Source organism: Excalfactoria chinensis, chromosome 8 (genome assembly GCF_039878825.1).
Source record: "Excalfactoria chinensis isolate bCotChi1 chromosome 8, bCotChi1.hap2, whole genome shotgun sequence".
NCBI classification, from domain to species: domain Eukaryota; kingdom Metazoa; phylum Chordata; class Aves; order Galliformes; family Phasianidae; genus Excalfactoria; species Excalfactoria chinensis.
This window is the reverse complement of record NC_092832.1, coordinates 17156579-17182272: the sequence shown is the minus strand read 5'-3', so window position 1 is coordinate 17182272 and position 25694 is coordinate 17156579. Positions and strand designations below refer to the sequence as shown.

The 25694-nt window shown below is 36.1% G+C and overlaps 1 protein-coding gene across 3 annotated transcripts in view; it reads right to left on the bottom strand.

Annotated features, from left to right (window-relative positions):
- ADGRL4 (adhesion G protein-coupled receptor L4) overlaps positions 1-25694 on the bottom strand; it is a 161144-nt gene that overhangs the window by 80509 nt on the left and 54941 nt on the right. Inside the window, exon 1 of one of the 3 annotated variants that reach the window (XM_072343664.1) lies at positions 22008-22114. The exons of the other annotated variants lie outside the window; for them this stretch is intronic. The gene's annotated coding sequence lies outside the window, so the exon portion shown is untranslated. Of the gene's footprint in view, positions 1-22007; positions 22115-25694 lie in introns of those variants that run through there. 3 annotated transcript variants of the gene reach the window in all.

Here is a 25694-nt window from a genome sequence, read left to right as displayed (position 1 = left end):
TAATCCACTCAGACTGCGCACAACAACAAGCACTTGCATGCACACATGCACACATTTATCACTACCGCATAAGCACATATATGTATCCTTTACTGAACTGGCATGATGAATGTTTAATACCAATTATAAAAAGGTGATATTGCTTTGTTTTTTTCTTTTCTTTTTTCTTTTTTGCAAATGACTGTTCACTTGAATTACCAAGTTTAGAATAATTGTCCTAGTTAATAAAATATGGGTACATTTGAAAACGTATCTAATGTCATCTCAAAATAATGATTTATTTATTTTTATTTATTTATTTATTTATTGTGGCTGGTTATGTTCAAGTAAAAAATCAGGGAAAATATTTTTAAAGCAGAGACTAGCCTATTACATTGGAACCTACCTCAGAGGATTCTGCCACAAAAGCAGTGTTAGCATCTGTTTTATAACTGCTTCACCTGACCTTCCAGTCTGAATGCCTCACAAAACCTTATCATTTTATGTGCAAACATCATATTCCATCTGAGCATCCAGGGCTGAATATATCTCTTGGGATGATGTAACTCTAGGCAATTCTGAAGCAATAAACACACAAACACACATAAACATATGCATGCACACATCCTACTAAATCTGTGTAGCTATGTCCATCTGAAAGAAATTGCACATTTTAGTGTTCAGAACCAGTTTCTTGCTGTTCTTTGTTTTACCTTAGGTGAAGTCATGGAATGAAGGAATTTAAAGTGAATGCAATGTTTCTAATAGCCAGATTAACTACCCTGAAATGAGGCTCTGTTTCTGCCATCTGCTATAATACAGAAGAGATGTACAGACCAGATATAAAGATCCTCGCAGCTAAAAGGGATAAAGTAACTCAGTTTTCATGTCTAGTTATGTTCTCCTGGGATTGGTCATTCTACAGTAGTGCTAATGGTAGTCACAGCTCTTTAGGAGGAATAGAGTGAGCCCCAGAAATAATTACATCAATGAAAGCATTAGAAGTGAAGGTCTCTTACAATGCTGTGCTAGTATGTTAACCATGAGATAACCAAACTAGCTCCTAGAAGATCATAATTTCCTCTTCTTTACTTTATTACATGAAATAAGAATTCTGAGAATTCTTTTTATTCTAACACATAGTACTACAATACCACCTTGTGTTTTTACTCCTCGGGTGACAGATTGCTAAACATGGTTAAATTGTGAGTTTCAGTCATTTTTGGAATTAACTTTAATGTCTCCTGAAGAATGAGCAGATCCCAAGCAAGGGTGTTGGGATTTGCTCCAACACTTCCTGGAAATCTTCATGTTCTGTGGGACTACAACTTACAGAGGTGCAGCCATTCAGGTGGCCATGGTCAGATGAACTATGCACAGTGCTGGAATAGAAGATGTTCTTTTTCATCTTCTCAGATCCTCATAGTTACAAAAGTCTTGGGAGCCTGGCTTTTTGTTGCTTTTTGTCCCGGTGTGCCCATTCTCAGTGTCCTGCTTTGGCCAGAGTCCTCTTCCCCTGAACTCATTCCTTCCTTGCTCCCCCTCCACCCTCCCAGCCCTGCTGCATCACTTCCTTGCTTTTCCCAGTGACTCCTCAGGAATTTGTGCATTTCCTGAGAACACTCACAGAAGGAAAAATGCTTCAGGACTGCAGCTGGGGGACAAAATAATATTCAGAAGAGGAAAATCCTGGATGATCATTTAGGTGTTAGAGTGGAAAGTTCATTCTATGAACTGCCAAGAGTGCTACAAGTTGAAAAAACAAACACTCACATTAAAAACAACAGTACCATCACTGATTTTTGAGTAGGAACAAAGTTCTCTGTGATGCATGTGACATGACACTACTTATCCTGTGGTATTACTTTGTTATAACATCCCCTTCATTCAAAGCTTCGGGACCATAGTTCACTGACAAGCTGCAAGGTTAGAAGAAAATGCAGCACTAGTCCACAAAGCACAAGTCACTCCACTCAGTGAAGTAGCAGAAAATGCTCTGATGGAGCAGAAGGAATGAAAGGAACAGGTCCTCATGAATCCCTGCTATTATTGTCCTGATTATCTTTCTAGCATCCAGTTTACCTGGCAAACCATGCTGTTTATGTGGATTGACTCCAGAAAGGGTCTCTTGACCCCAGTACTGCACAGTAGAGAGTTGATAGCAGCTGCAGAATACTTCAATCTTTGCTGCTGCCAGGATGGTGATGTGGAGCTGTATTCTCACACACTTCATGCAATACTTTCATATTTCTACAGTGTTAATGCACTGATGGTTGAGCTCTGGTGAGTCCTGTTGAAGTATGTAAAATTAAACTGCTGTACTATGCTGGTTTGACCCTCTGCTAGACACCAACACTGAGACAATTATTCTCAGTCACTTTAATGAAAAGGTTAGCATCTTAATTTAATTCTAATTATTCACTGCTAAACCTTTCTGTTTTTTCTCTAATCCTAGCTGCTGGACTGTGGTATGTCTTGAAGAAACTCAAATTATGCCCACCACAGATTTGCATATTATTTTGTACATTGCTGATGATCTTACGACTCTGAAAGTAAGCAGTTTGTTTAACTTGTATCCTTCTGGCCATATTTCATGTGTTTGCTTTTCCCTGGACTTTTTGTTTATACTGTGTCCCTTCAATGTTGCCTTTTATCCTAACTGGGTCTAATTCAATAGTGAGTTCTTTCTTCAATTGCATAGAGGCCTAGAGGTCTCTATTTCTCTCTGACATTAGCTGCACTTATGGCTGAGGTATGACAGAGCTGGTCCTTCAGATTCAGACTTCTCCAGAAGCAGGCTGCAGCCCTTTTTCCTTTTTTTCTGCTGCTGGGTAGCATATCCATCCTAACACCTGGATTTCTCTCAAATAGATTACATTCATCCCCATCATTATGTACAAGTACATGATTTTTTCCAATGTTCATTATCTTGTACTTGTCTGCACTGAACTTAATCTAGCATCTTGTTACTCAGTCACTCAGGTTTTATTAGTTCTTCCTGAAATTACTTACTTTGTTCCCTGCTTTATATTAACTTAAATAATCGTGTATTGTCAGCAAATTTCAGTACCTTGTTATTCATCCCATTTCCCCTACCATTAAATATGTGTGGTGAGCAAATAGCGTAGGAAATTATTCATGAATATTCATTTGAAGTTAAAAGCAAATTCCATTTTGACAGCATTCGTGACTATTCCTTGCTCACTTTCTGCAAACAGTTGAGTGTTAAAGATTTACTAGTGCAAATGCATGCAATAAATTAATGTTTTTCTCCTGTATACAAATAATCCTTCCAACCTGTATTTTTACAGGCAAAGCTCACACATTTCAGGGAGAGAAGGGATATTTCTAGATAGGTGCATAGCCTCACAAGCTTGGAACATGCTTAGAAAACCGCTCTTCTTGTGCAGAGACAATTTGACACGAGATGGTAAGGAGAGAACAGCACTGCAGACGTCCTATTTGCCATCTGTATCTACTCTGACCCAATGCCAAGCAGAGACTTGCAGTCCTGTAGCTCTTCATTGCTGTCTGTACTTGCTCCTGACAAATCCCATTTTCCAGCTATTTTGGTTTACAGATTGACAATTCTATGTGTCCTAGCATTCTGGTTAAATCCCATCTAGCTGGGGACTACAGAGTCTCAGAGGCTATATGAATGCTACCTGGTACAGGCTGTTGCACATTGCCTCTCTGCTGCAGTTACACAGCCAGCAACATCAGTCCTGCTGGTCTTACCCAGATAGCAGAGATTGCTCCGCTTGCACGAGGCACAGCTGCTTTATAAATGTGAACCTGTATATTTCTAAAATGTTGTCAGATGTGTCATAAATCAAGGTCATAAAAGAATGAGATATTTTATAATAGTGGTTAAGAACAAGTCCAGCCTGTTACTGATTCTGTTATATGTTGCACAGCAGCGCTAACTTAGATCAAGGTTATCTTTGAAAGCCATGAAGATGACAGAAAGGGAAAATAGAGAAGCAAAGCCTATGAATAAGGAAGAGAATATGTAACAGTGTGACACAATGCATGGGAAACATTGTTATAACAGAGGGATCAAATTGACTTGACTTCTGTACACCAAGAGGAGGTTGAATGGAGGTAGCTGCTGTTTTGATTTCCATCATCTTTTATTCCTTAGTATTTTTAAGTAGCACTGATACTGTTAAGTGCACCTATAAGGACAAGAAGACTCTTCAGTCTCTTCAGCAGATTCAAATCTGTGCTTCACATTAAGCTCTGCTTGAATGCAATGCCAAAGCCCTCACCCACCCACACACACTCTCAGATGACCACTGGCATTTTGAGTGATTAGGTTAAATTGTTCTAAGGTCTGTTCTGAATAGTATAGTATAATGATGAAAACAGAACAGAATACAGTCTTCAGTGCTCAAAAAGCAGAAAGAAATATGTGCTTTCCTCAGTCACATAGAGTTCAACATGTGAATGCCCACATATGCCAAGGCAGTTCCTAAATAAATTCCTGTCTGCAAGTTAAAGTTACCAGAAATTTTGCTTAAGCATGGGTATAGGACTTGTTCTTTAAAAGGACTGAAATACAATGAAGCTATTTATACGCTGCTTGAGTTTGTACACTGAAGTCTTCACTTAGTATTTCTGGGGTTTGGATGAACTATTTTAAGCAAATATAATTTTCAAAAACCACTGCTGTATGCATGTGGCATAGTCAGTGCTGACTATACCATATGACAGCTTTTTTCATAAGGTTGCAGGAAAGGAGACGTGCAGAAATTTATATGCAATTTCCTTCACAGAAAAGCCTATATTTAAAGCTAAAGGAAATTAAAATGGGATTCCATTGTTTAGATGAGAAAGTGCAAAGGTTCATGACTAAATTAATGTAATTCTGCATTTGACCTTTAGAAAAAGCAGTTAATAACTTTCCAGTAATGACTTCATATATTCTTGGTGCTTATACCTTAGTTTACATTGTTTAATTTACCTAATGAATAAAACAACTGTAGATTTATAGTATATGCATGATACACTATATAAGTTAAAATACATACATTGTAGTTGTATTTATTCAAACCATGATATGCTGAATTTCAGATCAAAAATCCCTTCCTTAAAGCACTGCAGGACCCTGGAAATATCCAAGTACGCGAAAGGACATGTGTGTCCCAGTGTGTTTCATGGAACTAGAGGGATGTGGAAGATGCACATGTAAATTTACTCCTCTATATCTCACATTGTTTGCCAGTCACCATCCTTTAAAATTCTCCCCTAGGTATCTCAAATTATCTTTTATTTCAGTATTTTCAAAGCCTTACTATCAAGAAGAGGGTTTCCTTGGAGATTTGGAGAAGATTTTGAGCTCACTGAAGTCAAAGAAACTATGCTGCTTTATGCAAGCTGAGGATCTAGTTTGATAGTCTCATCTTTGTGAATATAGAGCAGAATGAATTTATTCAAACTTATGAAAGCCACATGAATAACTATGTTTGAACAATTCTGTTGTATCCCCTTTGCATTTGCAGTGTAATTTAGCAGACTGAAATTAATTTTTCTTCCCTGATTATATTTTCTACAGACACTGAAAAGGTTGATGAGTACAATATAGTTTTAAATGATGTGCCTTGTTTATGCCTTTTTCTTTATGGTCCATTACTGTAGGATTTGAGTGGAACCATATGATTATAGTCTTAGGTTGTCATGCAAATGGTCTCATTTTGTTCTATTTTCCATTCCCCTTACTGTCCTTGTCAATACAGTGGATAAATCTTGCTCCGTGCTCTGTTCCTCATAGACTTGTAAGGCTGTCATCAGAGTGGATTAATCTTCTGCCTGTGTTATCACAAAATTCTCTGTCCTAACAATGACTTATCACTGAATTTAAAGCCTGATATACTTTATACTCAATCTGAAGACTTAGTTTTGCAACAAAAAGTGTAATAAGAGCTAAAAATGGTACAAAACTAATCCATTCTTATCACTGTCTTTGAATTGTAATTTCATGGATTTCCTTGAATATAGCATTTTACTGAACAATACCAAGAGAGAACGTCATAGAATAACACACTTGAAATTTCAATTTTAAATGTCACCTAAAGTAAACTTCCAAATTGTTTAATTATGTGACCATAACTGCAGTAGAGATTACTGCCAGCACAAATGCTGCACAAACAGCAGCATTTGATAAAAGCCAGGATGTGGACAAATTATTACTCGACAACATATAAAAACAATGTTAAAAATAATAATAACAGTGGGATCTGACTTAAACTTAGACTAATACAAATTTTAGTTACTGCTTCCACACAGAATGCCTTAACAATACCCCCTTCATGCTTTGCCATTGCATGGTTTTTAAACTGGCATGTGGTTGTTCAACATGCTTGTAACTTATTCTTTTTTCAGAGTTATCACACAGACCTACATCATGAGAAAAATATGTTTTGAACATTTATTTAAATTATGCATGTACTCAGGATGCTAGATGAAATATGAAGTGTTCAATATTTCTTGCTCTCTGACATGATGTACAAAGGCCAAAAGAAGCTACTCTAGATTAAAACAAAGTCTTTTAAACTTTAAGGTATTTTGGTATTTTATAAGGATATTAGTCTTGTTTACATGGGGATTTTAAAATGAGCGAAAGAAATCAGTGTTAGACTACATTAAATGGAAGTAAGTGCTTCTACACCACACAGAAATTCCTATGTTAACCATTTGAGTTGTGGATTCTGCTTGTTTGACTTCATAGCTGGCAATTTTGGCCAGGAACCCAGTGCAAACTTCTGCGTGACAGCTCCGTGATTTTTCTCACAGTGCTTTATGAGATGCTTCCCACAACTGGCAGGAGGCCTGAGACTTGCTGTATTAAACTACCATGATTCTTCTCCCATAACTCAGCTGTGTTTTGCCAGCTCTATTTCTAAACTGCCATGAGAGCAGCCTGGAAGACACACTGCTCACTTACAGAAGTCTTTAATATAAACAGGATAATGTCTTATATTGGCACTCACACAGTCAGATGGATTTGGATTTGTAGCTTTGGACAAGTTGCATTATGGTTTCTGGAGAAGGAAATCTGGAGGATGAAGCAAAAAGCAGTTTGTTGGATTTTTTTTTTTCCCTTGGAGGCATTTCTCTGCAAATGTTTTCACAAAGTACATCATTGCTTCTTTCTTTGGCGGACTGTGAATGCCTGGTAGGATGCAATCCTTGGAGGAAAGGCAGTGCTGAAGAATTTAATGATGGAGAAGGTGATGATCCTGCTAAGTCACTTGGCACTCATTTGAAGTGACAGAACATTCACGGGAAAACCCCTTTTCTTCCCAGACCTTGAAGCAGTGGAATACTCTCATTGCCCACAGTACCAAATGAGGAAAAACTTGAAAGGCAGCAGTAGCAAGCAGGGAATGTACTGGGTGGTTTGAATATTCCCAGAAGGTATTAGGCAAATTCAGGCCATCTTGTACTATACAGTCCTGCTACTGGGTAAGAAGTGACTCAGGAATGGAAGAGAACCTGGGTAGAGGGACAAGTCTAAAGACCAAAATTTTGTCTTGAAATTGGTGTGCTATAGCAAACCATTGGCTTTTCCATAAGCACTTCTTCACAAGATTCACAGACCTTTCTTTTCATTCAAAGTACCAGGTATGTTTAACAATTATTATGATTTGTTAATGGTTGTTCCAAAATCAAACATCAGCCTGTTAGTGCCCACAGCTAGAGATTCTGATTTCCATTTTTCTATCTAAAGTTTAAAAGATTTTGTTCAAATCAGGGCATCAATTCTTGAGGACAGCCTGCTCCCCAAAAAATGTGCGGGGCAGTCAGCTTGTGACATGCCTCTTGTTCCATACAAACTGGGAAGAACAGGAGATATCTCCTGAGCAAGGAGAGGAAGAGCACAAACTGGGGTGACAGGCATGCAGTGATTCTGCCCCAGCTTCCCCTCTGCACTGCTGCAGAATGTGCAGCTCAGTACTGGGACACAGTCTCTGCTCCTGATTTTCACATGCTCTGTAGCACAGCTTGAGGATCCCAGCACAAAATGCTGCTGCCTGCCTGCAGGGTCATATAATTTGTGATTGTTATTAGAAATCTCCTCCTGGCCAGACTTCAGCACGTACATAGAAAGGTTGTTTTTCTATTCTTTATGGTACCTTGGAAACCTGCAACATTTTATTGGGTGCCTGTCAGGTCAGAGCAATAGTGAGAAACTTCTTGATGCACTGCATGCATGTGCTGATAGAAAGGTGTGCTGAAATGTTCCCTGTTTCCCATGAAGATCAGCAAAGTGGTGGGAGCGTGGACTGAGGCTTGGTCCTGCCCTGCCTTCAGCCACTGTCACTGAGCATTTTTCTTTTGACATGGTACTGGGAGAAGTGGGAATTACAATCTATTTTATTTACTTCAAAAGCATCTTGTAGATGTTTGCATTTATGACAGTCCTCCAGATGGGACTGAGCATCCAGTTCTTTGAGTCCCAGAGCTCTGCAGATGTCCAGATGGACGACTAGGGAGAGCAGCAATCAGTGTGTAATTGGGTAAATGATAGACCTGCTGCAAAGCAGCATTACCTCAGCCTTAAGGAGGATTAATTACAATAGACCTATGATGCCTATTAATTCTCTTTAAAAAGTTGTGTGTGGATTCAAGGCACTTTAAGTCAAAGAAGCTGGAGTTAATTCAACATAATGGGCCTACATAAGTAACACAGTGTTGTAAGATATTAAGCACTTCATACATCACAATAATGGCAATATCTGAGCTGTTTTTTGTGAACAGTAAGAAACTGATCCTTTGCGATCTGAGATAGTCTTCCAAAAGAAGACTGTAACCCTTTGTTTTGACTCACAAATAGCACCCAGTGCGGAATACCAAATGTGAAGTTCGATCCCAAAGTGCTGATAAAATACAGCTGATTTCTCAGCTTAGGCTGACAAGATTTGTTCATGCTTAAAAAAATAACATCTCAAGTGACAAGCCCTCAAGATTTCAAAGGAAGCCTAAGAGAGTTTTGTTCAATCATAAGGTAACAGAGATGCTCTTCCTGACACATTGTTGCTGTCTCAATGGAATAAGTTAGACATAAGAGGAGGGAGAAATATTACTGATCAGGTTAACATGAAAACTATCTTTGCAAGTGCTAATTGGAATGCAAATCTCTGTACCATAAAACATTTGAGCTATGAATAGAGCATTAGAGTTTAATTGATTAAAACTGTCAGAGTCTAAAAAGGCTGGAGATGCATGCTCTGATATACTTGACTCTCAACAGTTTTATTGACAGGTATAGGGTACTTTGGCATCCTCACAGATGCAAGTATAATACACCATATTTTTTCACTCAAGTGGATTTCCTATGAAAGGCACACAAGCAGGGCATGGGTTAACAAATATAGCTGGTACATGCCTGGCAATGATGCACCAGCATTTACTGAATTTTGAGGGCAATAAAAACACACAACAGAAAGAGGCTGGGCTGACAGCAGCTGAATATCATTGAAGTACAGAGATTTGACACAACTCTACAGAAGAAATTACAATTAAATGTATCATGCAATTATCACTGAATCACAGAACAGCTTGGGCTGGAAGGAACCTCAGAGTCCATCCAGTTTCAGCCCAGTTGCAGGGCTGCCACCCATAAGAATAGGCTGCCCAGAGCCCCATCCAACCTAGTCTTGAAAACCTTCAGGGGTGGGGGATATTGCTTTGGGCTAATTGTTAATTTAATTTCTTTGACAAATTAGTCTCAGCACTAACATGATGACTTTTTTTTTTTTTTTTTCCCCCCCTCAGCCTTCAGAAGCTAACATATTTACAAATCACACCCTAAGTTCTACACTCACCTTCAGATGGGTATGACAATGTATGGGTGTACATATGCAGGGAGAACATTGGCCCATCTGTACAGTGCTTATCAGTATGCACTGTGACAGACTCCCCCACAGCTGTTTTCTCATTAAAACCTAAGTAGATTATTTTCAAAAATCGTATCCAGTCACTCTACAGATGTTCACTTCCAACTTATGTATCCCCTCCCCTCTTTCCTTCAAGCAGATTATATTTTTCTCAAATTTTGGACCAGCATTTATCAGAGCATATATTGGAACTTTTCAAAATTACAGTAATGAATGGGAAGCTTGTGCAATCCTTACCTATCCAAGGGTAAGTAAAAAAAACATTGCAATGAAACGTTATTAAAAATTATGACAACAAATTAAAATTGAACTAGATTGCATTTGTGAATCTTTACCTCCAATAAAAGGGGGAAAAAGAAACCCTCATGGGAAAAATAAATAAATAAATAAAAAGACTTCATAATCCTGTAATACAAAATAACAAAATTCAGGTATGTAACACAATATATAATATTGCACTGACTCATTAATATGACTGCCATGTGACTTGTGGTGTTTTGTTACTGGAAAATCTTTAATAGATTATGTCTGCATTTTTTGTTGCATACCTGGTTTCACACTATAGCTCAGAGATTTATTCTTTAAAGGAGGGAATATGAAATGAGGAAATAAAAAGGGTAAATCTATAGGCTTATGTTTGTAGTTCGTGTATAACCACATGAAGCTTTTCTGATTTTCCAAAAAGGCTGAAACTGTTCCAAAAAACCTGAGTCAAAATGAGAAAGCATGAGCTGACTGAAAACAGAATATATCATTTTAAAAATCTGAATAGTAAGGAAAAAAAATCTTCAAATAGAAAAATAATTTCAATTTAAAATACTGAAGTATCAAGATATTGCATCAGAGCAGAGCATTTTGATTTTTGGTTCCATTTTTATTTTAATTTCCATTCATCTATTCTTGACACAGACAGTTCAAAGAAATTGAAATGGAACCAAGGAAAAAATTATTGCCACCGCATACAAAAATTGACCTACCTCTAGCTTTCTCCTGACACTTTGTGAGAAGATTAATTTCTTCACTCATTTTTCATGTTTATGTTTTTGGTTTTTTTTGTTGTTGTTGTTGTTTTTGTTTTGATTTTTTTTTCTGGAGAAAAAAAAAAAAAAAAGAAAAAAAGATTGGGGAAGAAGTGAAGTATAAAAATACTTGACATCTCATGGAGAGATAACTTGCTGCTGTTAATCCTCTTGGTTAATAACAGTGAAAATTTGCCCTGTGCTCTTTTCTCCTTCTGAGTGAATTTTGAAGAGATTAAGTAAAAAGTGGGTTGTTATCATGCCAGTGCATTGGGAGTTTGTGGGTGAAGGTAAGGTGTTGATGTTGTATGGGAGACCAAAAATCAAAGCTCTCATGGAAAGGGATTGGTCCCAGCCAGAGCATCATTGCCAAAGCATCTACAGCAACATGAAAATTTCAGATTGCCAGACAGCCCATCCCTGCCCTTATCCAAAGGAACCCTTTGTGACTGGGGATGGAGGATGAACCCTGCAGAAGGGTCATGAAAACAGAGCTGGCAGCACTGGGGAGGACACAAGCCATAAAATGGAATATGTTGTGCCACCCTGTGTAGGGGAATCAGAACCATAAATCTGCACAGTGCTATTTCACTCAAAATGTCGCAGCAGTCATTTTCAGGGCTCAAAGCATTTCTGCAGAGGAGCAGAAAGTATAAATATTGCCATTTAATTAACATTATACAATATGTTTCCTATACAAGCTGACATAACTGTCTATCTTTCAAGTGATAGGTTTATACAGCGATGGCTGGAATATAGCAGATTTACTGCAAATACTACCATAAATAAACTTTCCTAAAACAACATTAGTAGCGCAAACAAACGACTATGTCTGATGTCTGAAATGCAGCAAAAAGCAAAGTTGTGGCAGGTGTGACACCTGATAGCTAAATTGAAATTTATAGAATGCATATGGCAGAATTTCATTTTTCTTTTTCATTTAGTGATCAAAAAGTAGATGACAGACAGTGTAAAATGAAAACAGATGAAATGAATTTCTGCACGGATCCTGCCAAGCTTCATTTTCTCCATGAGTTCTTGGAAAGCCCAGAACCTATTCCCACATGCAGGGCCAGAATTTGCAGATTCTGCGCTTTACCTCTCCATCTTGCCATCTGACAGTGTGCCAAGTCCTATGCACTGCAGAGTGATTGTGAAGACAAGTCTGTTTATTATGGTACAGAGATCTTCCTGTCTGACTCAATAGCCTAATTTTTATACGGATTATAAATAAAATATAATAACATATAAATATATATATACACACACATACAATAGTTATAAAACTTTTCAAAGTCACTGTCATTATAATGCTTTCTCTGAAGAAAGTAGATAGACTGGATAATAAATGAAGTGTAATGGAAATTTGATATGAGTTTTTAAATATATGCTGAGGTAAAAGGTGAACCTAGTTAACTAAGCAACAGCTCCTTTTACTCGTCTGATATAAAACAAGATTCTCTGTGGAATATGTTTCAGACAGGCATGAAGAATTTATTTTTAATCAGCTTCAAAATACAGTCTATAATAAGCATGCCCTTAGGCAGTTATACTGTGCATGCCATCATAAAAAGGGGAAAAAAGAGCTTACAATGGAGCTTAAGAAAAATGGTCAACTGGATTCCAGGTTTTTTTTAATCTGTGGTTGTCTATGCCCCCACTGGGGATTCTTATATCTTCTTTTCATCAGGAGGGTATGGCAAAGCCACTTGCAAGTTCTTTATGTTGGGATCCACAATAATCAGTATAGGGGATATGAAGACAATTTTTAAATGCTAATGTGTGAAACATTACAAATCCATGCAGTATAAACCAAGTATAATGTTTCACAGCTCCACAGCTCAAATAGATCAAATGCAGCAGAGACTGTGGTATATTAAACAATAAAGTGAAATAACCTTTAAGACAGAAGATTGACTGTTTTTGGGAAGTTTTAACAATATGGTACTTTAAGACCTTCTGATAAAAATAACATGTCTTCTCATAAGAGGGAAATACACATTTGAAGGAAAACAACTGGGTAGTGATCTTAGTGGCTAAATGAGGGGAATTAAGCTTAGAGGGGAAAAGTTCAGATTTTATGCCTTTGGTACAAAGTAGGAGAAAATTTTCAGATTAGTGTCTTTTCAGAGCATAATTTCATTTAATTGCATCTTCATCATTATGATATACTAGTTACAAACATGCTTAGTTTCTTTCTGAAGACTTCATAATTCAAATAGCACTAAAATTATTTTCTTTAAAGCTCTACATACTTTTTTTTTTTTTTTTTTTTTTTTTTTTTAACAGCTGATGAGTTTTATTGCTAGAAAAAATAACTAGAGTCTCTGATAGTGTTTTCATGTACTGAATGAACCCCACTAATTTAAGATGACCGTTCTGGGGAAAAATCAAGAGAAAGGCATAGCATGTTATAATCTATCTAAGAAAGATGAAAGATGGGAGTGTTTCTGTCCTAGTAAGGTTAGCTGGGAACCCATAGGCAGATGAAGGAAGAGGCTAAGTTTACATTGGAAGCCTTTGGCGAGGCAGTATCTAAATATATATCTTGGGAATTCTAGAGGGCATGATATCATGTCATTTTGAATCTAAGTATTCTAATTCAGTGAAATCTTCCAAAATAAAATAAAATAAAATTATAGCCTACAGCAAATGCATAGTATCTCTGAAAATAAATAAATAAACAAATAAATAAATGCACTTTGCATGCAGTTCCTCATGCAATTATTTTCCTTATTTTTTATTATTTTTAAATCAATTGTGAATAAGGAAGTAGGTAAAAGGAACCAGTAACATGTAGGAAGCATTAAATTGAAAGAAAATATTCACCAAAGAAAACCCAATCAGACAATTAAGGAAGACATTCTTACACTCATCCCTAACAGCTTTTCCCTATTTTGGCCTACTAGATCTGTGAGGAAAAAGAATCATAATACAGGTCTAATTGGAAATCATCTCAGTTCCTTTATGAATACATTACACAATGCCTCAAAACAGATAGACTTTGTAATTTTGCTTTAGGAATAGCATATTTCACAGCTCCTTCTTTAGTTATTTCCTTGAGGCTGCTGGAAGTCCCCTGTTAAAATTTCTGCTCTGATGTGAAGTCACAAACACTTTACATTTTATTTAACATTCTAGTATTGTGGGTTTTTTATGTGAAGTGTATTAAGTACAGAACAGATTTGCATAAGACTTCTGAAGATAGAGTTTGATTAAAAATATCCTTAATACAACTGAAATACAAGCTAAAAGACAAGAACTGAGGGAGAAAATGAGATGCTTAAAAATATAATGAACTCCTGTGTGTTGTAGTAGTAGACAAGTAAAATCGATAAATGAATAAAATAAGAGAATTTTCAAAAAAGTTCAGGGACAAAAAAAACAAGATTAAGATTTCTGACTAACAGACGAAGAATGATCAACAAGGACTTAGACATGGAAAATTCCTGTGTAAATTCTTTCCTATCAAAAAGAAAGTAGATGTGTACTGGGAACAAAACTCAAGAAACCAAAGTCAAAATTTTAAACTAATCTTCATTAAATAAAATGTTCACATACACTTAAGGTAACAAAAGAGGTCTGAAAGGATGTGGTCCTTGGGGAAAAAAAATCTAGCAGAATTGTTAAGAGGGAGCATCACACAGTTTTGCAGGCAAGGCTCAACTACTCGTTTGTTGAAAGAATTGTAGATCTCCAGTTTAAACAGTAAAGAAAGGATGAGTGACATGGACACATAAACTTTTAACCCAGCTTTTGTTTCAGGTGAAGAACTTGAAAGTATCACAGAGGAATTAATTTATGAGAACTGATGGAGTGGAAAGCACCTCTCTGGGTCTGGCCTGAGTTTGCTGAGCTCAGGCTAACATTACTGATCGACTTTTTCCACATACTAAATTGGGCAAAAAAGGATAAGGTAGAATTAATCTGGACTTCAGCAAGATGTTTTGATCTAGTTGCAATCAGAAAAGACAATGAGATAATGGAGATGAATTGCTGGCTTAAGATGATGATATTGTGGATGGTGATTAGTTTTTAGATAGAGTATTATCAGGCTGAGTCATGGTTCAGCTCAGCCAGTACTGTACTACATAATCTCTAATGATTTTAAAGCAGTGATTAATTTGGCCTTGATGAAATCTGCTGTTGGAATTGGAAGCAGCAATAAATAATTATTTCCTTAGAGCTGATATTATGTGCATTAAATGGTTCTGAGGAGAACTCTGGATCTCCACTGAGCAGCATTTATGTGAGCTCTTATATGTCAAGGAATGGGAGAGGGGGTGAGTCACAATTTATAGACCAATTTTTAAGTGTTATTTAGAAAATGATTAGAAAGATCTTGAAGGGAGGTAAAGCAGTGGATAAAGCAGGGGAGTAACGCACGTAAAAAGACCACGGAAAAGCCAGGTTTCTCCTGGGATGAATACATGGGTACATATCTCATTTATTGTCTAGCAATCCATACTTCTTTGAGCTGAGTATAAACTCCTACCAAGTAGGAGCATTGGCAGTTCCTGAAAAAATTCTGGAGTGTAACAGATTGCTTGAGATCTGGAGTGGGAGAATCAGATCAGCAACATTTCTGATTAAGAGGGAAGCTTCAGAGCAGTCCTGAATCACCTCTGTTATATTTAGAAAATCACAAACTGTGAATTTTATGTCCAAGTGGAAGTATTTGCAAATGACTTTACATGAGGAGATGCATTTCATTAAATGGAAATTTAACATCAAATGCAGATTTCCCTTGTCTAGATGGAATTGAGCCTTCCTTCTCCACAGCAGCTCTACAAAAGCTCTATTTTGCTAGCCAATATCACCATTCTATATAGATCCATCCTACATCCATCATTACAATCCTGGGCTGGTATTTAGTAAAGACCAAAGTATAAAATTAGTTGGAGAATCAAATAATTTATAATTGTACAGGGGAAAGTTTCAACTTGTCTTCTTATAAAGTTTAAGGATGTTCCATCTACTCTGGGTTTCACTGGTGCTGCTCTCCAGGCCCTACTATCTCTCCTGGCACTACTATCTTAGAATTGGATCAGTTTGGTGGGGGAAGAACCACTCAAAACTGGAAATGCTGGCAGAAGAAAAAGAAAATGCTGATGGACATCCGTATGGTCAAACAGAAATCGATTAATCTGGTTCCAATGTTGGAACTAGAATATTTATTTTTGTTTTATGTTGACTTGATTTTTTCCTTTGGATATGCAGACGTTTGTGTTCCCATCCCTGTAATAGGACGCATTTTAACTTTTTCCAGTATTCTCTACATGACAGGAAATCACAACAACCTGTCTGTATTTAGTGTAAAAAAAAAAATAAAATTAAACAAAAATTAAAAAAAAAAAAAAAAGATTAAAGAGTAAACACTGTGACTTTGGCCAATATTTCACCACAAATTATACCCTTAGAGGTTGCTACATTACAGTAGGTAACATTTCCAGAGTATTTCTCCCTGATTTCTTTAGTGTTTCCTCTCCAGAAAAATGGAAAAGAATAACATTTTCTTTTGGAGTGTCTGCCATCCTGGCAACAAAAGAAAAAGAAACCAAACTGGTTTTATTTTAGAAAATTAACCATATGTCTGACATCAGTGGGAGATATGCCCTGTTGAGAGAAAAGAATAGCCCCTGATTGCATGAAGTTCTTTTCCAGGCTACAGGCTTGGCTTCTTATTTGCCAATTTTATGGATGCTTAAGGGTTTGTCTGAATATTTCCTGTATACTTATGCTGATAAATGCCAAAGCAGGTGAGAAAGGGAAGAAACATTATCCTAGCCATACCTACATAAATGGGACCTATATTATAATGTATGCAGTTAAAAATGGAATCACATTATAAACATGATATTACAAGAGAGCGTGTCATGGTAGAGTTGATAAGTTACAAATATGGTAATGTTCCACATTTCTTGATAAAGCTAAAAGACAGAAACATCTACTACCCTGCAGAACAGACAATGCAAAGATTCTGAGCCCAAAAGTATTTGTGCATATATTTAACTTCTACTAATAGTGATCACTCCTTTCCACTGGCCTTATAAGATAGTTAAAGTTGAGTGTAAATCCAAAGAATTTACAAGGCAAGAAATATGAGACAGGGTTTACAGAGAGAACTGAAGTCCAGAGACATTAAATGACTTTCCAGGAAGTGACCGTGTATCAGAAATAAAACTGAACTCAGACTGCTGAGACCCATTCATCCAACTAAACCACAAGAGCACACTTCCTCTATTCAGTGATTAGATAAAGAGTGAGATTGAAGAAAAACTTAATTGCAGTATGTTTGGCAACCTTTTTGCCTCCACTGTTTGGGCGAGCTTTCAAAAGTAGTACCTTTTTTTTTTTTTTTTTTTTTTTTTTTAAATACCAAGACCTATAACATTCAGAACAGTATATACACATGGAAAGTGACAATGGAAAACTGATCTTATTTTTAGAGAAGGGGAAAAAAAAATAGTTTGAAACTCCTGCTGCTTCTATCACAGGTAGACAACAGTCTGAAATATTCATACCTGTTTCTAGCATGTAAGTATCACAGTGTAACCATGATTTTATTACCATAACTTTTGTTCTCTGGCTTTCTATTTCAAGGAGCTGATCAAAATTAATGTGGTCTCTCTACCCAATGGCGTTTATTTTGGTTATGAGATTAGAAATGTAAATTTGCAATAAAAGAAGAAAATAGGAAGCTGTTTTTAATGAATATTTTACACATGATTAATTAACAGAATCCCCTACAGGAATTTGGAAGTAATAAGGAATTGACTGAAAATAAATTAAAAATTAATAAAGGGGTCTCCAAACAACTTTGTTTATGAGCATTACCAGTTGCATTCTTAGTTATGAATATTTCAAGCCACTTTGCTATTCAGGATGTTTTATTCTTGGAGTGTTCATAATTTTAGAGGTGATTAGACAAAAAAGGAACTCCACAAAACAAAATGTCTTGAAGTGATAAAACCTACCTGGGGAAAACTCGCTAATGTACAAATAATGGCTTAATATCCATCGTTTTTGTCTAATAATACCTGCAGTATGATGCTCCTCTTAATCTTCAGTTTCTAAAGAGGGTGAACAGAAATGCTCACTAATTCATTTTGAAAAATGAAAAGCTTTTCCAAGATGCTATCTTAAGCACTGCAGACACTCAGCTTAGCATAGCCATTAATGCTTGTTAACTGAGCCTGGAAAGGGGCACTGGGGCATGCACAGACTGCTGCAGTGCTGGTCCAGCAGCAGGTTGTGGATGGGGCTGAAGCATCAGAGGTGTGATACCAGGCAGCCATGGATGGAACTTGAATGAATATGTTTTGATAATGGCATGAAGCAAGGCTACTTCTTACTCAGCTGTTCTATTCTTATTTTTTTCTTGTAAAATAGTACATCAGTGGGACTTGAAAAGACAATGGGACAAAAAGAAATTAAAAAAAAAGTATAATAATTAAAAAAATCTTCCCTTGTTCATAGAATATCTTCATTTATACCAGTATAGCAGAAATGTTAAAGAGAAGAAAAATACTACATGAATCCCAGTTGTTTTTGTATGTTTACAATATTTAACTTGCTAAAAATCTGAAGTGATTTGAATTCACTGAAATTACTTCTGATATAAAAATGACATTAAAAATTCCAGGAAAACTTAAGCTAAAACATCTGGCAGCTTCATCTGTGGAAGGTCAGAACATAAAGAATTGAAAAGTGAATAAACAGCCACTTCAAACTAAGTAGGTTCACTTAGTTGTTAAATGATCTGAGTGCAGAGAATCACCTAGGTGTGATTACAGCAAAACTAGACCAAAATCATTACAATTGAGTCAGTTTTTAGTGACAACAAGAACAAGAAATCAAAACCAAAATTAAGCCATGGCAGATTTTGTCAGCTAGTTAGTTCTTTCTTACGGAATTTTAAGGACTAAAACCTCTCTAGTAATAAGTTATCACTGGGAATTGAAGTTCAAAAGTACAACCCAAAATTTTTTCCTAAAATAATGGTGCTTCCTGAAGACATCAAATCTTTATAGAAAAAATAGTTGGGGATATGTCTTAAGAAGTAAAAAAATCAATATATTTTAGAGAGATCTGTGAAGACTGTGCATTAAGTGTATTAAGTCCTTTAATGGCACCTCAAAGCTAACTGCCCAGAGTAAAATGATTGGCAAGGTATTTGTGTGAATTTATATCTCCAGAATAAGTGTAAGTAAAAACTACTGTAGTAGAAATATTAAGCACTGGTAATAGTAACTGTAACAGCAATAGTAATAAAATCTTGATCACATGCAAAAGCAAATAATCACACATCTTAGTATGTATCAGGCAAGATGTATGTTATCTCCACTTTCCTGCCCACTCAGATATATAGATGAATAGCAAGAAGATGTGGGTAACTACAATGAGAAGATTACCTCATGATAGAAAACAAGATTATATATATTTAATCCTGTATGTATATACACACACACATATATGTATGATAAAACAATTCCGCCTTCTTTCAATTCACAAATTTCTTTTACATTTTGTCTGCCACCTGAGAAGTTTCAGGTATCTTAAAATCATGAATGAATGGATAGGGTGTGAACTCTTTTCTTAAAAAAACCTGCAGATCTCTTGAGAATAAAGAAAATGATGACTCCATCGTGGCTGAATGCAAAACATTCATTAAAGTCAATACAACTCCATTACACTTCAGGCACACCAGGAGTCATCAAATTGCGAATTTCTGCTTCAATACACAAAGGTTCTGGAACTCTGTCATGTAGAGGAAGGCCATGTATTTCCCTGATCAACATAGACTAATTAATTTTAAGCTGTCTAAAATAAAACTAGAACTTTCCTGTGTATTTCAGGATGAAGCGTACAACAACAACAGACATTTAGGAACAAGATAGAACCTTACACATGATTAGTAATATTTGGGAAAGCTTCTAAAACTCTGAAACCTAATCTGAGCATCTTGAACATCAGATATCATGTGTTCGTAGTTTCAAATGATAATGTGTACATTTGAAAAGCCAAGGAATTCTCTCCAAGTCTGAAGAGACATGTTTGTCTCTGGTCTGTCTCCTCATCTAACAAAGTACCATCTAAGATTCAAATAGTTTTCTGTTTTTTTTTTTTTTTTTTTTTTTTTTTTAAATTAAACTAGAAATGTGGTGCATTTCTTTAAAAAATAAAGTAAAAAATGTAACTGATTACAATAATTTAATGTCACCAACAACTTTTAATTAAAATCTTAACAGTATTCTAAATGTAAAAAGAAATTATAATTTCTGAGGTAAGATAAGTCCAACTATTAAGAACTTCTGAGATGATTCACTCTTTTGAAGATAATCTCCAGAACAGCACTTGTGGGTATTCATTATATTCTCCACAGCCTCTAAATAATTGTTCCCTCACCTAGTGGAAATATACCCTTTTTATTTATTTATTTTTTTAAGGTAGGAAATCACCTTGAGTACTTCTGACTGGCTTACAAAGACGGAAACAAAAAATGGTTGAAATTTAAACATGGATGCCTGCCAGTGAAATACTGGCTAGAACTCCAATTGTTGGCAAGTTTATATTGAAAGAAATAACACTCATCTTCTTGTTGGGAATGAATGCCTGTAACTGCAGTTAGAGAGGAGCAGTGTGGCAGGAGCTCACCAGGAGCACAGTGTAACCATCAGCCTTAATAGGGCAGTGGTGCTGGAGGAATCAGCAGGTAGCGAATGAACAGCTGGGGAACAGTTTGATTCTCAGATGCTTCAATATTGCTAGAAAGGCCTGCAGTGAAATTCATGGATGTTTTACAAATAACAAGACCATAGCTATTCCAGCTGTGAATAGTCAAGTTGCAAATAATAGTTGGAGGGCCTAGGCCAATTTTCCCCAGAGCTACAAGATATTGGAGTGGATCGCTATGGGACTCTACAGTACATTTTCCTCGACAGGAGAGGTGGAAGGAGGGAGGTACATTCTCTCCTCCCCTCCTTTTAGCGCCCCAGACCATACACTGTTCCCATTACATGGTAGAGAAGTGCTGAAATCAACTACATTTGTACTCAGCTAGCTGTCATATTATAAAAATGGTGAACATCAAACATATCAAGCCATTCTACTTAAGAATTTTCCCTTTAACTAAAGAAAATGTCAAGTGAAAAGATCAAATGCATTTCCTGATTTACACTCCGTAAGTTTTTTCTTCAAAAATATAAAAAAACAATTTGTATACATTTTCTGATGTTTTGATGTAAGTACTTCTGAGAAAACTCTTACAAATTTTTCTGAGAAGAAATGTGTAGCAGAGAAGTGAACACAAGACAGAATTCTTAGGTAATATTGTTCACACCAAGAAGACCAGAAATAAACAGAATAAACAGTGAAAAGTAAATGACGTTTTTGAAGTCTGTCAGGTATGGTTTCCTGAGGTTCTCATCTTACAAAGATTCTGCATAGCAGATATTGCAAGGTCAGGCTCTTATTTATAAAGCAGAAGCAAGTAGGCAATCCGTAGTGGTAGAAATAATTTGCACAAGCCCTTGCAAAACTCTTTACCAAATATAACTGGGCTTTTGTTTTGAACAAATTACTAAAGGATGGAAAATGGCCTGCAAAACAAGCCTTTAAGAACATGCTAACCATAGTCATGGAAGCAGCATAATTCTTTAACAACAACAACAAAAACATGTAATGATTTGAAAAGCAGAAGTCTACCCACATATGAAGAGGTAGAGATTATAACAAACAGGTTGAAAAATGTGTTTAATTGACATTTCTAGCATCTGTTTTACTTTCGTCTTCATTTAAGAACTGAATCCAAAGTAAAGAAGTATTTTGGCTTTGAGACAAGTTTTTTTGTCTCAGACAAGATTTTTCTGGCTTCAGTTCATTTTTATCAACTGCAATTTTGCTGATTTCTATTTATTTATTTTTATAGCTCACTGTTTTTGTAGCACATTTTTATCTCACATATGTGAGTGAATTTTATGTAACTATTACACATTAATATTTCCATTAAAAGCTATGGAAATTATTTGTGTATTGGTTGTTAATATACAGATGGTAGCAAAGATGGTACCAAACGTACAGAAGTAATAAGCAAAGGGAAACTCACCAGTGGTGGTGCCTTAACTGAAGAAGCTGGGGCGGTCCTCACTGGAGAGCAATCTCCAAGAGATGCTGCCTCAGTGGAAGTCAGCCCTTGAATGAGGTCTCAGAGGAGGTGGAGTCGAGCTCCATCACTTCCTGGAGCACAGCTACATCACTCTCACCTGTGCTCCCACAGCTGACCCCACACTTGCCTCAGCTGATTAATCAGAGGTTCAGGCTGTGATTACCAATCTCCCATACAACTTGAAACCCTGGCATTCCTTTTCCCATTCCCCCTCAGCCAGCAGTAATTTACTATAATTGTTTGGATCCATTGTCTCTCCAAAACATAAAAAGTATTAAGTCCTGGCACAAACAACAATCAGAAATAGCTAAGTAATCTTTTAATTCAGTTGCTCAGAAGAACCCTGCCTACAAAATAATAATAATAGTAAATAAATAAATAAATAAAATAAAAAAAGAAATAAAACCGATTTCCATCCATATCATGAAACTAGCTCATGGTAAGCTTGTCTCTCTGCAGACACTATCCACTGACCTTCTGTCCTTTCCCCAGATGTTCCACCTGTATGCCATCAAGATCTTCTGACTCACAGTGATTTGCTCCAGCTGCTTTTCTGAAGCCTGGTCCACTCACAGCCATCTCTATCCAAACTTCTGGGGACACAGGTGGTGACTGCACTGATCACAGTAATGGCTGAGACGGACTGGGTACCCTGACAACTCTCATGAGAACTATTCCAAATTTTCTGGAACTCTATAGATAAAAATTCAAACCTTGAAGAAATTCAAGAGCTGATAAGAACCCAGCACCTATTATCTCATCTCTGCTTGGAAACTTTGCTAAGTAGGCAGGCTCCCACACACAGGAGCTTGCATATGATTTAGCTAAGACACAGCTATCCATTGGTTCCTTGCAGAAATTAAGATTGGGATCATAGAAACAAAATCCTTATTTGTAAAGGAAGGGTCATAAGCTGCATGCAGGTGCCAAGAAACACTTGTCTTTAAGGACAATGCATTGACAAGGACAGAGTTTTTAAAGCAAAGCCAGCCATTCACTGTAGCAGCGAGTTCAAACAAGCTGTACTGTATTGCTTATTTTCTTTCTTGCATTACCCAGGGACTGCAATGTAATTTGCTGGTGACATCTACCCTATTCAAATACATTAAAATAAGGATTCTTTGCTGTTTCACAAAGAATGTAGCCACAATGTCTTTTGATCTCAAACTTTTATTAAAAATCATGTTTGTATATTTTATGTGATTTTACAGTGAGTAGGCAGGCAGTGTTTTGCAGTGGGTTTCCATAATCAGATATTCCCTATATCACTCACTTTTAAATAAAGTATGTAGTGTTGGCATGGAGGGAAAGCAAAAAGCTTTTTTAAAATGAAGTACACTGATTAAAACTGAATAAATGTGTTCAAGCAATGAATCTGACTATAAAGGAAGCTTAAATAAATCTACATTTCAGTGCAGGAAGTGTATGAACAACACAAACATTTCACTTAGATTTCTACTTAACTCAGCTAACAACTATTCTCAATACTATTATATATTATATACTATACTAATAATGATAAATCAGTTATTTTTCTCTTATATATGTGCATATACAATAGATATATAATACAGATTATAGATACTATTACTGTTATCTCTTCTAGAAACTTAACTGAGATTCAAACCTCAGCCCAGTAGCTTGGGAAACTGAATTACCTTCCATCAGTGTTTCCAATGGGCATTACTTCTGTACTCACAGAAACTGAATCCCAGGAATTAAACTGAGAGTGAGGTTAAGTGCTTACACTTGTCTTGCCTTGGACCATCCCTCTTTGATACTAAATTTAGCTCCTTGTAAGAGAGAATACAGCCCCATGAATTTTTGTATATTCATGTACATTAGATCAGGTCTGGAACACATAACTGCTTGATTGAGTTCCTTCCTTTCACACAAAGCACATTAAAATATTTCTTTTTTATTTCATGAGTAGTTTTTGAAACTGCTTCTCTAACTACTAAAAACTAGAGTACAGTCCATTACACTGTCACATGAAATTAATTGAGCATTAAACAGAAAAATCTACATTTAAAGTCCTGAATTCATTCTATCTGGCTTTACACCTGGACTGACCTACAGCAGTTGTCAAGACCCTAAGAAATGGTATAATGGACCATCATATAAATAGAAACTTGCAATCAATCAGAAGAGTTTGCACTTCATTGATCAGCTAAGATGAGAAAGAAAGACCTGTAAATGTAATTCTGAAAGTCAAAGGAATACTTACACATCTTGTTTACCTGAAGCTGAACTTAAAATGCCTGGATTCCTCAGCACTGTGGAGTTAAATATTCAGCCAAACATTGAAACACTGTCCTAAAAAAATCCATAGCAAAAACCTCAGACAAAAGAAAGAGCTAAGCATCTGTCATGAATATTTTTAACTGTTACGTGTTGTAAGAAATACAAGTTGCATTTCACACCAAAAACTGATATATTTTTGCACAAATATTGGCAATTTTGAATTTACAAAATAGACACAACTGCTCCATGCTTGCCAACATAAATTTTCTTTTCATATATATATAAATATATATATAAATCTATCAGAAGAAATAGGAGAATCTGTCATAAAATCTGACATGAATATTGAGACTAGGTTTTGGCCAATGGCTTCATTTAACCAGCACCTTATCAAGAAAACTTCCCTTCTTTCTGAATGGCACTTTCCAAGACAGAGGATGGTAGGAAAAATAAGCCCTGTAAGTATACTGAATGATTTATTTTATAATGTGTTGCTAATGACTCCTAAGTTAAGATTGGCAATGTGATTTGCATTTAAATCATTTAAATTTGCTGAAATCCTCTTGTTTCATACTTTAATGGTTGAGCAGTCTCTAAATTTGGCACAGCAATCTTCAGAGGAGAATTTTCTTTGTTATATCCTTTAATAAATATTGACTACACAGTTATTAAACATTTGCAAAAGAAAATTGCAAAGGAAACAGCTTTTCTTTAGTATCATTTTCTTGTGTTTTACAGTTGTCAGTCCCAATAAACCACACAAATATATGGGTGCATATATGTGTCTTTTACCTGCTAACTTATGGTCAACATAGACCATTCTAGAAATACTCAATCAAGTGTGAACAGATGTTTTGTTAAACTGAGTAATCTACTTTAGCTGTACTTGGAGGAGACACTTCATTCTGGATCTTTTTTTCTGATGAAGATAATTTCTTTTTCCTCTGGGTTCATTAGTTCTGCTGTTTTTTTGTTTTTTGTTTGTTTGTTTGGGTTTTCTTCTGTGCAGAGCTGAGCAGCTTATCACAAATGTAGTATTATTTTTCTATTAAAGCTTGGTGTTAGAATAATGTGTTTTTATGACTGCCTGCTTTGATCCATAAAAATGGAGCAATCACAACTGTTAGAAGAAAATAACATTGTTTTCTTGTACAGATGCATATCAGGGTGACAGAATTAGAAAGCTGACCCACAGCTAATCACGAGGACTAAAAATGTTGTTTCTACAATTGGATAAAATCTGAGTCAATTACAAAGTTCTTTCATACCCGCTGTGAAACTGTTCTTTACAGACCTGCTGTTAGCATCATAACTCCTTCATTTCTTCCCCTTCTTTATTTCAATGGGCATATTCCCTACCAGAGATCAGTTCCTACCCAAAGA